Genomic DNA, 17,161 nt, shown 5'->3' with positions numbered 1-17,161 from the left:
TCTTTCTTTTTCAAAGTGTTGCTTACAACATTGAGCAATACTTTTACGTCCCCATCACGTGGCACGCCAGCAGAAGTCACCATGGTTGACCTTTGGTCTCATCAGTCTGTTACATCGGCGACAGCATTAGCTGCTCACTTTGGCATTTGAGCGGGCATTTATACTCCTCGATGAACATAGTCACTGTAACACTTGTGGCCCAGTTTGCTCCAAATACCTTGCAATAGTGCTGGCATTTATTGCACTTGTTTTACGAGGCACACCATACACTTAAGGCTGAAGTAAAAGAAATAATGCTTTTTTAACACGAAAGTGTTTTATGCGCGGGTACACAAGATCTCACCGGTATCGTATGCGTCATGGAAATGACGTCGCCAGAAAAAGTTTTAACGGCGCGGCTCCGCCGGGATTCGAGCCACGAACTCTCTCGCCGCATCAGGAGGTACTCAGCGCTATGCCAACTGGGCTATGATTTAAAGCGCTATTAGGTGTACAAACGCGCCTTATATCTTTTCCACTACCTTCTTATGCATTGAGATGGTTCTGCTGTCTAGGAGAGGCGAAGCGAAGTAGTTCATCATGGCGCTAATGAGCGCCAACAGTTGGCACCTTAATGCCAGTGTCTTTAAGCATCTTCGTGTACGCGGGACGCGGGTGAATGGAGGCACCCTCCGCCACCTACTGCTTTCGGTTTCGGTTCGGTTTTGTTCGCACGTTTTTCAAGGGGCTGTGGTTTCAGTCGGATTTACGGAATGTTCCGGCGCGTGCAACCCAGTGTCTAGCGTTGATGCGTTTAACGGTGCCATACCGACGTAATATAAATAGCGATGTGCAAGTTCATATGGATGCACAATTAACATTTAAATGCTCCTGTGAAGGCACATTTCACTTTCGTGTTGTACCGATTCCTAGAAAAAGGCATCAACCATTTTTTTTCATGGGATTGTATGCTTACTCATGTCCATATGTAACTTTCTAGGAAAAAAACTGAAAAGGTTGAGCAGCTTTTATGCCCATTTCACCCGCAATGCTTTTTTTTTCTCTCTCATTCCCCCATTTCCTTTCCACGGGAATGGTTTTGCTTTTGCATATTGTGATCCCTTCATTGGGGACGATTCGCAGTCTTAGCTAATGCACTTAGGATTGCATGAATTAATTTGTATTCTTGTTTACACCTGTCATATAAAGTGAATTTTTTATGGTGCCTCTTTCACTTAGTATATGAGGTTACTATATGAAGGTGCTAAAATGGTTAAGCCGTTCAATTAATTGATGACTTGAGTTTAGGTGACATTTTTCTGATCAATATGCCAACTCTCAGCAAAGCACACACCTTTTACATGGTGCCAATCTGCCCAAAAGTGCACACTTTGTCATGCAACTGTGGGACAGGTATGGGGTTGGGAAGTGCTTGCAAGAGGAAAATGGGCTAGTGGCCACCCTTCTGAGCCAAAGGCCACTTAGCATGATAGGTTTGTTACTGGAAAGCCTTGCAAGCGTTATGATGCATGTATGCACGTTCTTGCAAAACCTAGTCACACACCTTGGTTTCAAAAGACTGGTATCAGGGCTGAATTCCCTCCTAAAAGGTTCCCTCTCGTTCCTGGTGGCCGATCACTGTGGTTGACTGCTGATGTTTGATAAGCCATTCAGTGTTCATTGTGTGGCCTCAGTGCCTGGAGACGGTGACCCGTGCTTTGAGCCGTGGGCTGCACTCAGCGGCAGTCACCGTGGCTGGCATATTGTGCCTTCTTAAAGGGGCCATGCAGACACAACATAAGTCTGGTTCATTCGAAAGATAGCCTCGTTATACTGACACCACTTTTAACGTAAACTTTGCTTAAATGAGCTATATAATTAGAAAAAAGGGCATGGCCATGCAACCCACTAGCTCATTTCCCGCAACAGACCATATGACGTCTGCATAGCTATGCATATGACTCTGTTGCATAGCTGTGCGATTGGCTGAGGCTGGCAAAAGCCAACGAATAATGAGCTATTTTTGCTTATATGTAATGCATATTTATTTTACAGCAGTAAGAATAGTGGTGTAAACAATGAAAGTTACGAAAGTACACGTAAGCATACAAGTACCAGAGCATACCGCTATTGGTACTGCGCGCAGTATGCTTGTTATAGGTGCACAGCAGTTTGGCGCTTTGGGGTTGTTTCGCACGACACTGGCCGATTGGCAAAAGCGACATTGTCTTACGGGACCTTGTTTGTCGAGCATGCTCCACGTTTCACGAAACGATTACTACCAACCGTAACAAAAACAAGCCAGGTGCAAATACGATCAGAAACAAAGCAAAGGCAGACAGTGCTCAGTGTGGTGGTGCCATCTCTAGGAGGACTGACGGTAAACAAGGCATTCCGCAGTCCGCTGCTGACTAAACAGCATAATAACATTAGCTTGAAGACCTGTACTGATTACGCCATCGCAGACGCCGCGAAACACACGATTTGGCGTGAGAATCAAAATTGCATTCTCACGCCAAATTTCATTCTCATTCTCACGCCAAATCGCCAAAATTAAGTTAAATTTTTGATTAATTAAAAGTTGATTAATTAATAAAGCATCGTTTTCTGCCAGACAAGTGCTGGGGGCACTATAAAACACCAAATATTTTGAATAAAGCAAACTTGTATTATGTCAGCATTATGTCAACCACAAAGTTAAGCCTGTTGTCAAAATTCCCATTGGCTTCCATGCATCATTTGGCTGCAAATGTGGGCATGTGCATAGAATGGGTCAACGAGGTCAATAAACCTGCAGTTTGTTTCAATTTAGGTCTATTTTACTTTTGATGCAATATAATGGGAACCCACAGGACTACAGGTGGTGCTCTTAAACTTGTTTTCTAGTTTTAGAAACTTCAGTAAAAGAGCTTGGAAGTGGTGACATTGCTTCAAATGCAGGTCGCAGAATGCAGGAGCGACACTGAAAAGTGATCACACTACCAACAACTTTGGTTTATCTTTAAGCTCTCATGTGTATTTGTTATGGGTGAACAGTTGCCATCAAGAAGAAAGAGGGAGAAAGTACAAAAAATTCAGGATGCCAAGCTATGGGTGTGCTCTACATAGCCTTCACCCGCCACGGTGACTCAGTGGCTAAAGCATTGGGCTACTGAGCATGAGGATGCGGGTTCGATTCCTGGCCGTTGCGGCCGCTTTTCTGATGGAGGCCAAAAGCAGAAACGCCCGTGTGTTCGAGATTTCGGCACACGTGAAAGATCCCCAGGTGGTCAAAATTAATCCGGAGCCCTCCACTACGGCGCGCCTCATTGCCTGCGTTGCCTCGGTGCGTTAAACCCTACAATCAATCAAATCTACATAACCTTCCAATTGCTTTGTTCGTTTATTTTTTATTTAATAGGGACATTGAGAAGTGACTGACCATTGTGGTAAGAGCACACACTGAAGCCGCATAAGGCAGGTGTGTAGCTTGTGACAGAAATATAGTTGTGGGTAGTAGTTATTTAATGATGGGCAGATATGTGATGGCGTTGCCCAACCCCCCCCCCTCAAGGTTGAAAATTTTGCAGGAGGGGAGGGGGTTGGGGGGGCTGTGCCCCTTTCTTGTACGCCAGTGGTATCTTTAGCTTGTCACTTTGTTGGTACATAACCACATAACTCGTTCCACTACATTACATGCTAGTTCTGCCTGTTCAAGACTACCTGGCCATTTAGTATGCAGTGCTGTGTAGAGTTGAGCCAGAAACTGCAAATGAAGCTGTTATTTGAGATCACCTGACTACATGCATGGAGTATCGTAGTAGCTAAGTTAGTGTGAGAAGGCATAAATGCGTACACTCACAGGGGGCTTAGTACAGCCGAGATAGTTACCAAATTCCAGTAGCGTAACGGTTACTAGAACTGTCCTCAGTGTATCAGTCATTATATTTACTCCTGATTCTTTATGTGAGGTCACTGGCTCAGTTTACGGTGATGGCAAGAAAATTTTTGACGGTAAAGATCAACATACCAGGTTTTTGACAGGAGTGAAACATGGAGGGAAGCATGCTGTGTACATAGAGTGAAAAATGAAAATGTGAACCTGCATCCACAAATTTCGGGATTCATATTGAAAATTTCAAGTACTGGCTCAGCTCATTCGTTACATTCACCTCCACACTTTGTAAGTGTGCCCAAAACACACTTATTCTGTGTCCTCAGATTAAAAACTGGAAGCTTGCGTGCTCATGCTTATACTTTCGTGCTTGTTTTTCATTTTATTCACTGGGCACCCCATATTTGATAACAAACCCAGGTGGTTTAAATTCACCCTGTGTTCAGCATACCGCAGGTGTTGTTTGAGAGGGTAAATGCTTGAATCGACATTTTTTATTGATGGCAAACTTAAGTTATACCCGTGCTACACGAGCGTTTCGAAGGCCTTCGAGTCGAATGTCATTTTACTCAAATGACACCTTTGTGCTGCTACACGACGTTTTTCAAAGGCCTTTGACTGAAATGCCATTTGAGTCAAAGGAGCACGACAACTGACCTTTGAGAGTCTCAAAGGCCTTTGAAACACGAACGGTCGTACCCTCGGGCTCAGTTTCTGCAAGCCGTAATAACAAAAACAATTATTTACAAGTAAAACTGTGTTTCAAGTGCAAGATCTTCATAATCTTTCACTTGTTCACTTGTTTTCGTTCTCTGTCACTCGCTCTACGATTACGAGGTAACTTGGTACTCTCAACACCGGCGGTGCGAAAAAAGACAAAGAAACTGGCTGCCTTGTGCATGTTTTGTGCGCGCTTGTAGATAGTTATCAATTTGATCTCTAATAATTAATTTTTTGCCCATTTTAACTCTAAAATTACATTTTCGCCAAGAACGAAACATGGCAGCAGTGGTGACACTAAAACGCGGAAACTTTCAACTGCCTTTGAAAATCGTCGTGTAGATCGGCGGAACTCCTTCAAGTTCGAAGGACATTTGAAATTTTAAAGGCCCTTTGACTCAAATGTCCTTCCAAACGCTCGTGTAGCACGGGTATTAGTGATGTAACAATTCTATTACTGTTATTTATCTGTGAATCACAGTGTCAATAAAAAAAATCTGTATGACCCGAAGCAGTATTGCCACATTTCCCAAACAGTTGTTATCTTATTGCATTCTTGCCCGCAAGATTGCACTGAGTGCGTGCATAGAAATGCCACTGATGGATAGTGCATCTTGGAACGTTCTTGGAATATGCTCTCGCATTTTGACTAGTACAAATGGTACTATTGTGCGGTGTGCAATGGGCAGTGTGCGTGGAGAAAAAAAAAACGAGTACAAACATGAGATGCTTTTGAAGAGCTCGCAAACAAAAGTGAGCAAGAATTTTGTAGCTTTTAGTTCTTATACTCTATGCACATGTTATGTTCAGCCAGGCCTGTTACTGAAAAAGTAAGATAAAACACCGTCAAAATTAGGTTCCTTTTTTTTTGGGGGTAAACTTCAGTACCACCTTGTATTGTTTTTTTTTTTCGTCTCTTTCTCTCTAAATGACGTTTGTGTATATCAAGTTAAGCCCAATCTTTTCTAAAAATTTTGTTGTCAACATAAACATTTATAGTCATGAAATGGGGCTGTAGCCTGAGTTTTGATTTTTTTTCTCCCTTAAAAAATGCAATATGTACACGAATCTTATTGCAGTACAAACCTTGACCAATGGTGTCACCGCAGAGTTACTTGATAATTTTAAAAAATTTTGTGTCATTAACAGCTAGCCTACAAAAGCTAGCGCATGAGTGATTTTTGCCTGTTGAGGCTCGAAAGAAATTGCCAAAACATAAGTAAAGCTCACAGCTAATCGGAATGTGTGGCTGCACCAGTTTACAGGAAATGCTCCACTGTTAGCTTTAATTGCACTCACCAGTCTATGGGGACAATCCCACTGGCAGTATTTTTGGTTACAGATTGATGCGGCTGTGTTGTAGCAGAACTCGAACAATGATGACTTGCCAAAAATTCCTGCAGAAATAATGTGCAAGTTTAAGAACCTTTTCTTAGTAATTGTAGTACTACTTTGAGTAAAATTATGTTTTTCTATCCCTGAAGGTAATATCGCTGCTTGTTATTATTTTCTTAGTGGCGAATGTAAAAACCTGAAATTGACAGATGACAATTAAAATGGAATAGATTAAAATCTGGTTTCTTTCAAAATAGTTCCTAAGTAAAATGTGAAATTGATGGACTGTAGTCATATTGGGTGTTTTTATTTTATTGGCCAATAACGGGCTGATGATAGCAAAAATGATGCACAAATGTTTAGGCACTTGGAGTATTCTTAAGTGCTAGTTAGTGCACGCATGTCTTGGATTAAGCAAAAATCTTGTTGGCAGTTGTGCAGTACATTTTGATATGTATTTTACTTTTAGAATTATGTTGCATAAAGTTATGTCTCAGTGCCTGTTTGTAAAACTGTACTCCATGTAAAAAAATTTCAGAATGTGGCTGGTGAAAAGCATCAAAACTCGCTGCTTTTTTTTTTTTTTTTTTCAGCTTGCATATCTGCATATCTGAAAGCTCTTTTAACTGATTTTATTTTTCTTGTACATGGGGTGCTGTTTCTGCAGGCTACACCCAAGCTCTAAATGAATCCACATTTCATGTTAATTACACTCTGTGACAGTGTCTAAATGAAATATTATTTCCCTCGTACAGTAAAACATCATTAGAGCGTGCCCACTGCTGAAACCATGGCTTGTCTTTAAATGTCTCCAAAGCTAGTCTTGTCGTCGTCGAGCCTTTGTACATTGTGAGCCGTCATTCTTGTTCTCATCACATTCTAGCCAAGTTTTAATGATATTTCACTACTTTATTGGTCCTCATTAAAGAACTGACCATTACATTAATGAAATGTGTGAATCGTAAAAATGATGTGCATAGTTATTGATGTCCAGTTTTGCAAGCACTTGTAACGAGTTAATTACTAGCTTGAAAATGTGCAGAAACCATGTGTGCTTATTTGTGTGTTTTCATTAAGAAATGGCAATAAATGTCTTCTCCACTAATGCCCATTGTCCATTTCTTTGCCTTTAATTTTTATGAACTGGTTTAGTAGCTTTAAATTTTATCAGATGCTTTTAATGTTGTTAAAGGATTCCTTGCAGCATTCATTAAGGAAAACGCAGACGGACGTCACTATTACAGGTTTTTGAGCGCTGCAGAGGATAAGAGCGCCAGATATTCGCATTATACACAGCGCACCGACATGGCAGCAGTAGTGACGTCAGTGCAAACTATTTGGTAATCAGCAATAAGTTGCGATCGCCTCACGAAAATGAAAGAAGACAGAAGTCCTGAATGTAACCAGTGTTGGAGGTTTTAGGGATAATCTTAATGTAGAAGTCTGAAGGATGTCCTCGGGAGGTACGCTTTAAGCGCTAACCACATGGAGCGATTTTTGCGAGCAATGCGACAAGCGATGACGGGGATCTGCAATCGCTCGTCTCAATCACTCGCCGAGGCAGCCACATCAGAGCAATCGCGCGAGCGACAGCGAAACGCGATTCCAATATTGCCGCAAAGCGCCCAATACGATTATTGAAGTACACACGGCCGCAAGGTTTTTTTTTGTGTGTGCAGTTGTCACAAAAACGGGAAATAAACGTATTTCAGTAAGCAGAGGGTCTAGGATGCACTGTGCCGCCGCTCGCCCCCTTCTCTCCTTCTCTCCCTAAGCCGGAAGTTGTGGCCCTTACGGCTCTCCTATTGGCTAGTCACTGAGGCCACTTCCGGGAGGCGAACGACTTTTTCTGGTGACCAAGAACCGAGCGATCCGATGAGCGATTTAATCTGTCATGAAAAGTAGTTCATCGCTAGTCGCGTCGCTCCCCAAATCGCTTGCAAAATCGCTCCATGTGGTTAGTGCCTTAGGAGGTGGATGTCCTGACTAACAAATGTTGGAGGTTATAGGAATGATTTGATGGGAAAGTCTGTGGAATGATTAGGAGGTAAGATGTGAGCACGTTTTTGGGACTTCCGTGGGACGAGGTGTGTTGTCGGGGCGCGCCTGAGGAGGCTTCGGGAGACCGTATTCACAAAACTAACTCGAGTAAGCTTTGCCTTCCGACACTCTGAAACAAAATGCTGAAACAAGAACAAAACTTATGCTGAAAGGGTGCCTTGTCGCAAAGTTATCAGCCTGAAAAGTATATTTAAGGCTATACTGTAAGCTATACCAGAGTTCTTCAATGCTTTAAGGCAGAAAAAAAGTGACGCAGAGAATTTAATTGATCTTTATTTTGAGTAAAGAACGGTTTATTTGTTACTATTGTTACCGCGCGCAAGTCGTACAATAGTTTGGCTATTTCGGAAAGAGAGGTGGAATTACTGGGGTCTAACAATATTTTAAAACCCGGGTTGGTTTGATTTTGAGAGAGAAAGAGAATAAACTTTCATTTATCGAGCAGAGGCTGATATTAATGGCTTCACCCCGTGGCATGCATCCCTGGGATTCTTTGGCTTCGATTGAAATCTCCTCCCTCCCGTGTTGCAAACAAACTGAAGAAAAACTTTATTACGGCAACCCGTGGCTACAGCTGTCTCCTATTCCGTACATTTGTAAGCAGGGCTGTTTGTTAAAAAAAAAGAAAGACATGCTTAAATTACTGGCGTGTGTTGGATGTTTTAAAGAGAAACAAGAAACTTAAGAATGCCCTTTAAAGTACAAGATCCTGGCAAACCTTGCACGGTCTACAACACTACTTGAGGGGGTTGCCCTCCTATTGACAAATCCTTTGGCCCCTACTTTTGCCTATGTGTGCGTGGAAAAGTGGTGCGCCAACCCCAGACCACAGCTGAGACAGTTTTATACTGCCCCGAATAAATTCATGATTATAAAAATATTACATGTGCATTTTCTGTGTAAAAGCCGAGAGATGCCCCCACTTCACTGTCATTTAACGCTGAAACCTTGTCCTTCTGTCAGTGTATTACGTGAGGTGTCTACCTGGAGCTATTGCACCCATTGTTTTAGTTATTTAGGACTAAGACCACCACTCCCTCATTTCAACGATGTTTCCTTGTCTGTCTGGTCCTCTACGCAGCACGCTTAACTAATGAGGAGGAGCGCATGCGTGGTACTGCGGAAAAATCCGAATTTTCAAGCGTACTCTACAAAAAAAAAAAGACACTTTATTGGTTCCTTCAGTACGCAGATCTTATTCCTGCATCCGCTAGTTGAGAGTAGCTGTAGCACTACTTGTTTCGCTTTAATTCTCGTCGTATTCGCGCCTCTAACACTGGTTGGTTGCCTGTAAAGGTTTAAAATCAGACAGACAAAATGGGAAAGCCAATCACACAATATTGGGGCTTTGCTAGTGCACGCTAGCTCCTTCATAAATAACTGCAATTGTTTGGCATTTTTGGTTAATACAACTAACCTTTTTTTACTGGCGTGCCTCTTTTCGTTGGTGCATTTTAAGCAGCATTATCTGCTTGAAATGTATACATGGTCTGTGACCTGATCGGTCTTTAGGCGGCGTCATGCATGAGAACCTAATCTGGCTGGCGCATTGGTTCGTAGCCCCCGTTGCAGGCTTCAGCCACCGAAATACATAGCTCGCGTGACTGAACGGTCAAACACAACTTTGTTTTACGATTAGACATCCTAAAAAAACGAAAAGAATCAATCGCAAAATGATAATTATAAAAAAATCTACCATCTTTTCCTAAAGGAATTTGAGAGAAGTGCGAACACAACGATTTTTTGCACACTAAAAACGCATTTACGAACAATCTAATTGTATACTGATACTGATTTATGAGATATATACTACTGTACTCCTGCTTCATGATCGATGCATGTATTGTCTCTATATCCAGAACCGTTTCTTTCTCACGATTTTTAACTGATCGTTTTAACACAATATAAGCTCGGTTTCACGCTTGTAGAGTCATTTTAGTGTCTGATTTTCATGTAATTTGTATTGGGATACTTTTGTTAACAGAGGAGTTAGAGCTGTTTTCTGTAGTAATACTCCTTTCGTAAATGGTCATGCTTCTCTGCAGGGCAGGCAGTGTTGGGAAGCCAGCTTACAAAGACAGCCTACACCGATACCTTGAAAGTTGGCTTCACCTATAAACACGAATGCATTGGTGGGAAGACATTTTTTCAGGAGCAATTAAGATGTGTCATATCGAAATATGAAGGCCCTAAGGCCTCTTCGTATTTTTCTATGAGAGCTTTTCGGTCGGCCAACCAGTCATTGGGGAAATGCATTAGATTTGCATTAAATGCAACGACGCTGTGGTGCTGAGCCTCAACGTGGGCGACAATATGCTTTTACTTGGGCCCAGTCCAAGGAATGCACAACATCTTTGTTTGCAATATGTGATTGAGCATCATAATCATCAGCCTGCTCAGGTCTAGTGCAGGACAAAGGCCTCTCCCACTGGCCTCCAACCGCTCCTGTCCCATGCTAATCGAGTCCGCAGTTTATCACCGAAGTTCCATATTTCATTCCTCCATCGTGCTATTGGCCTTCCCCTTCTACTGGACCCTCTTGGTATCCACTCTGTTACCGGTTGTCGGTTCGTCTCACTAAATGGCCAGCCCAAGTCCATTTCTTTTTCTTTATTTGAAATATATCATCGACTCTAGTTTGTTCTCTGATCCAAGTGGCTCGTTTTTTGTCCCCGAGTGTTATTCTTAACATTATTCGTTCCAAGGCCCGTTGAGCCGACCTAAGTTTGCTTTCTAGTTGTTTAGTAAGGCACCAAGTTTCAGCTCCGTATGTCATCACCGGCGGTATGCACTGGTTGTAGATCTTTCTTTTAAGTGACAGAGGCAGCTTACTTTTCATTATTTGGGAGTGCTTGCCAAGTGCTGCCCAGACCATATCTATTCTGCGCTGGATACCTCCACAATAACTAATTTGTCCAAGGTAGTTATATTGTTTTACTTCTAGCGTTTTGTTTCCTAAGCTGAAGGAGACGTTTTTGGCATGTTTATTCCTCATTACTTTTCATAATTATTTTTAGCCCCACGGCTGTGCTTTCTGGTTGTAGTTCTTTAATTAAGCATTGTTTGCATGTGTTCTGCAGTCTCACTCAGCAAGACTATGTCGGCCGCAGACCTCAAATGGCTCAAATATTGCTCGTTTATCGTTAATCTCCTGTTTTCCCAGTCCAGCTTTCTCAATACCCGCTCGAGACATCTTGTGAATAGTTTTGGAGAGATGGTACGTATCTGCCTGTCTTACTCCCTTCCGGATCGAAAAGTTATCGCTTTGCTTGTGGAGGGTTATCCTGCCCGTGCATCCCTTATATATGTCTTCTAGAAGTCTTATGCAGGTCTCCTTTGTTCCCTGGTCTTTTAGTGCCTCTAAAACGGCTGCGGTGAGTACGGAATCAAACGCTTTATGGTAATCTATAAATTCCGGGGTTTAGTGTGCTCTGCGGATTTTTCTATCTCTTGGTTGACGACATGGATGTGACCCATGGTTGAGTACCCTTTCCTAAACCCAACTTGCTCTCTGGGTTGATGGGTATCCAGGCTGTCACCTATGCGGCCAACTATAACTTTGGTAAACAGCTTGTAAACAACTGAGAGTAGGCTGATGGGCCTGTAATTCTTGAGGTCCTTGGGATCTCCCTTCTTATGAATCAGAATAATGTTGGCGTTTTTCTAGGCTATGGGCACTTTTTTGAGTCTTCAAGCGATTGAGCATAATTCTTGGTTAATTGCATGAATGAAACTTGGACGGACTGGAGTTTCATTTCAGCGGACAAACATGGGCTGTCAGTTTCCCTCCCGTAGAAGTCCATGTATTGGCAGCAGACGGGAATTCCCCAATATTTACAACTTCACTGTGAAGGATGTAATTCTGAAATGTAAATGAAATTTCGCATAATGGTAGAGCCGTCTTGGTGGCTAATTGTCATATAATCGATTTTGGGATAGTTGCAATGAAAGAGGAGTTGTAGCCGTTTTATATAATCTTACTCCCTCTGTAGACAGACGTGCTTCACTGCACAACGCACAATGCGGAAAAGCCAGCTTACAATTAAAGGGACCCTGCAACACTCTTTGAGCAGTGCAAGTAAACCTGCGCAACGTTTAGATTACACTGCCAGGAATACCTGAGCCAAATATTACACGTGCACGTGAAGCGGTGAGCGCACAAATCGATGTGAAAGACGCGGAAAAACAAACCGCTCTCTCTTCAGTTGTCCTCATTATGCATGGCCTGAGGGACGTCACATAGGCCATGGCTGCCCGATCGGCTGTCACTGGTCAACTTCGCGGGTAGATTCTCCCATTTCCGTCGTCGTCATCGCTGTGTACGAATCTCTTCTATGCCTGAACCTGTAGGCACAGTTTTGCCGTTTCTTTTGTGTTTTGAGTGCGCGCGGAGTTTGAGTGATGAGCTCAATACTTCCCTTTCAACCGGACCACTCGACTACAAACGTTTATTGCTTCAAAAACGCCCTACGAGCCCGAGCGCGCACTTGCGAGCAGGCACCCATGCCTGCTTTTTTGTGGCACCAGACCGGAAATAGGCCCCTCCGCGTTGCGGAGAAAAGGAGAAAACTTCCCGGCATTTGATATATCGAAGGCCGCCGAAGAGAACGCCGCGAGCCGCCCCCCTCTCCGGGAGAGAGAGCGCAGCTTTCGTCGCGTTGCCCGCGGTCGAGTTGAGAGGGAACGATTATGCGCGATTTCTCATCGCGCGTAGTTTCGTTAATTGTGAACGGATTTTCATAATTCTTGCGGGAGGAGATTTCTGGGACAATAGACTTTATCCCAAAATACATTACTCGTAGTCGATGGCAAGTGTTGCAGGGTCCCTTTAAGGGCCAAAAAGTCGTCTTCACCTCTAATCACGAATCCATTGCTGAGGAGACATCTCTTCAGGGGCAATATAAGCTGTGTTATATCAAAATATCGAGGCCCTAGGACGTTTATGACTATTTTTATGATTTTCCCCTTGCGCTGAAAGTGTGGCGCAGTTTTACGATTCCGGGGATTTGAGTGGGCGCCGCAGTGTGGCGATACGCTCGTGTGGTATTTTTGTCTACATCGCTCTGTAGACAGAGACGGACTGCTTAGCCATAGACAGCTTCACTGTAAAACTGGGTTTGACGGGCGGCAGTTCGCCCAGGGCGCCCAATGAGGTAAGGCCGGCCCTGACTGAAAGACAGCTTTTCACTACCTTCCGAAAAGGATGTTCTTTTCCAGCCTGATCGTCCAGCGGTCATATTGCCGTGGAGTTGCCTTTCAAGCACAAAACAAAACAAATATTCAAAACCAGTTTGTGCACGTGAATAACGCACGGTGTTTAGACATGGGGTAGCTCACCGCAGCCGCCACTGTTGCGACTGGCCATCCGAGCGCAGTCACCGGCGACGTTGCCTTGCTCCATTCGCTATCGACGCGGTGCAGAGCAGAGCGATGAAGTTCTCGAGCCGACGAAAAGTTGAAGCAACATTTATAGACAGCATGTACATCATTGTACGTACAACAGCATGTATGTACGTATGTCTGGGCAACTGCCTGGGCAACCAGGCTGCAATGCAGCAGCACAGGAGTGTGAATTTCTTTCCCACTGGCTGCCCTCTGACACCTCCTCCACTGGATTCCCCTTTCACCCCGATTCTCCCTTTCAAAAGAAACAAGAATAAAAAGTACTAAGCTTCCACCCTGCAAGGAATCCTGACAGACATTCCGCCCTCCTTCGTTTTGAAGAGATTTTCCTTAAAAGGGCCATGCAGACAAAATACAAGTTTGCTTTATTCAAAAAATTTGGTGTTTTATAGCGCCCTTAATGGTTGTACAGCACCAAATGATGCTTTATTCACTGAGAAATATAACAATTTCAGCTATAATTTTGATTCTCCCGATGAATCGTGTGTTTCGTGACATCTGCAATGATGTATCCAGGACAAGTACTGAAGCGAATGTAAGTATGCGAGTCTAGGCTGCAGCAAATGACGGAGCGCCTTATTTGCTGTCAGCCCTCCTAGATGGAGCCACCATAGCGCTCGGAAGCACTGTCCGCCCTCGCTTTGTTTTCTGACCGGATTTGTGCCTGGATAATGTTCATTATGGTTGATAGTGGTCGCTTCGTGAAACATTGGGTATGCTAGACAAACAGAGTCACAGAAGACAATGTCGCTTATGCCAGTTGGCCAGTGTACAGCTGTGCAGCTACAAGCAGAGTTACTTGATATAGGAGTTGCGAAACTTTCCATAGGCCCCATGCGTCAAAAAGTGTCCCTACAATTGGTCCACTGTTTTGGATCTTGTTTTACAGTGGCGCCATCTGTTGGTGACAAAACAAACTATACAACTTGCTGGAGTGCTTACGTAAATTTGTTATGCCAAAGGAGCCCAATGTGTTCAACTAGGCAAGTGTTTTATATACGTACGAAGCAATAGTAGTAAAAAGAAATGCAACGGTGGGGTCAACTGTCGCTTGCGCACTGTCGTCTGCTGCACGTCCTCTTCGGTCTTCTTGCGGCAAAAAAATAAATTACAAGTTGCCTCTACGGCTTTATGCAAGCTGAAAATGACTATTTAGAGCCGCTTGATCGGCTAATGGTTTAGTTTTGGTGTACAATGTGCTGTAAGCCAAACGATAAGGCAGCGTCTCGTACCACGCGCGTGGTACGAGACACGCCCCCCTCGCGGTGGCGTAGAACAATCACAACCTAAAAACCAGAGTTACGATAGCAATAAATAACTTATGAAAGGACAAAAATAAAGAATTATGCACTTTAAAACAAAATTTAATGTTAAATTTTGAGTTTGAATAACTAGCTTGTTTTTTGGATAGTGCGTGCGGCGGCTGCAGTGGCACCACCGTACGCACAATCCAAAGCAGGGGGGTCCAGGTGCAGGCCGTTTTTTGAGGCGGAGTTTAGCAACTGCCTACATCAAAGAGCTCTGGCTACAACCAGCATAGTGCGCGTAGGACGCAGTGGTGCTTTATGTGTGCGTTTGTAACTACCATTGTTTACCACCCCAATCTTACTGCGATAAAATGAATATCAAGTGCAAATAGCTCATTCTACAAGCTTATAACCCCTGTTTAATTTGCGTGATTTTGCTGGCCGCAGCCAATGGCACAGCTGCCCATAATACGTCAGGCTGTAGTGCGGGAAATGAGCTAGTGGGTCGCACGACCATTCTCTTTTTTTCCCAATAATATATGAATGAAGTTTGCATTAACCACTGAAGTGAATTTGTCAAGCTCCCATTTTTGCTTGCACTGCGTAGACTGGCTCAAATTAACACAGTTTTCATTGTTTATCCAGTTGATAAGTTGGTAATTATTTTATAATGCCCGAAAGAAGAAGGTAATTATTTTATAATGCCCGAAAGAAGAAAAACTACCATGCGCGGTCTGCGGTGGCCGCACCAACTAAACGCTGTGACGTCGGGAGGAGGTGCACTGTGATTGGACGATGTCCAAGATTAGCATTCAAACAAGTTTCGATTTCGGTTCTGTAAAACAACAAGCTTCACATCCGGCGTTATCGTTGAATGGGCATTCTCGATATCTCAGTAATCATCATATTGCGCTTCTGCCATGTTGTCGGCTGTAAAATGCCAAAGATAAGCCTCCCAGGACGGCTTGGAATCGCAGCAATCACTAGCCGAGGCCTACGCAGTGGATGAACGCCCTCTGCGTCACCGCAGACGCTCAAATGCCATGCGCTGTTCCCCCTTTCTGGAGCTTGCCTCACTGATGCCTGTATCGTAAAAAGCGTGTTCGCACCAGGCCAAGGGTCTGCTGATTCTGACCTGTGCCCAATGCCTGCAAGAAGTCGGTGCTTATGGCAACAGCACGCCAACGAGAAGTCGCTAGCGCATCAGGGTCAGTCTGCGCGCATTCTGCGAACTCGTTCGTGGAGCAGTGAATGTTACGGCGAAAAATTGGCGAACTCAGTACAGAAAACATCGGCCGAAAGCGTAAAAAATCAACTTACAAAAAAAAAAAAAAAATTGTATCCTCAGGGATTCGAACTTGCAATTTGCAAAACATGCCTTGTGCTCCAGACCACTCGGCTACGGGCCAGCGACGCCGGTGTTGGAAATACGAGGTAAATAATGTATAACCAGTTCACACGTTTATTCAGTTACCGTATTTTCCGGTCTATAAGTCGCACCTTTGTATAAGTCGCACCCCCCTCAAAATGACAGTTTTTCCGAAAAAAACGTATATAAGTCGCACCGGTGTATAAGACGCACCGGTGTACAAGACGCACTTGTTAATTAGGTAAACTCACAGTGAATCAGATCGTTAGAAAGAGCGGCGAAAGTACATGGTTGCGGCGGCCGCCGCCTATCAACGCATTGCCCGGTGAGGAGGGCTAGACACGTGCATCTCCCGTCCAAAGTCTTGACAGAACAAAGTTCTCAAAAATGGTTTATTAATACACACAGATGGCATGTACTTACAAACGGCGTTAGGCAAAACCATCAAAGTCTTCTTCCTCCGACTCGCTAACAAACAATTCAGCAACTTCAAGTGGGAGTTCCGCCAGCACATCACTATCACCCTCCGACTCACTGATATCTTCTTCGCCAACATCGTCACGACTCGCGGAACGGATCCTTCCAGCCTTTATGAACCCGGCTACAGCTGCTTTTGTAGAAATGGAGTCCCAAGAGTCGGAAACCCATTTGGACACCTCTCCAAACGTCGCGCGTCTCTTGCGTGCTGCCGTAAATAAACGCAATTAAGGTGTCATGGCGGACGGAAGTGACGCAACCGGAAGCGGCCTGAAAATCGAAACTTATCAGCAAGCTGTCATTTTAAAAATTAGCAGCACGTTTACCTCCTTCAGAGTAACTCTGTGTGATAATTTATAAGCTGCATTTTATTTTTGCTATCCAGTTTGATGTTACTTTGAATTTATTCTGAACTGTAGTTACTGCGCATGGCAGAAAGTGACGCGCGGTTGTCGCAGGCCATTATCATTGTTTTCGACTGGAATAAACTGCTAATTCATTGATTTAATGCCCTGAAGCGACATATGGGCTATGAGAAACACAGTAGCGGTGGGCTTCGGATTCATTTTGACCATAGAGCTGTGTCTCCTAACATGCGCTGCGCAGGCGCGGCCGCTGCGACCCGGAATTCTTCCATACATAAGTCGCACCGGTGGATAAGACGCACCAACGAAAATTTCAGAAAAAAACCGCGAC

Source organism: Haemaphysalis longicornis, unplaced genomic scaffold (assembly GCF_048455015.1).
Source record: "Haemaphysalis longicornis isolate Haplotype H1 unplaced genomic scaffold, Haemaphysalis longicornis Haplotype H1 scaffold_1, whole genome shotgun sequence".
Classification (NCBI taxonomy): domain Eukaryota; kingdom Metazoa; phylum Arthropoda; class Arachnida; order Ixodida; family Ixodidae; genus Haemaphysalis; species Haemaphysalis longicornis.
The sequence above is the reverse complement of the archived record's forward strand: the minus strand, read 5'-3'. Positions refer to the sequence as shown.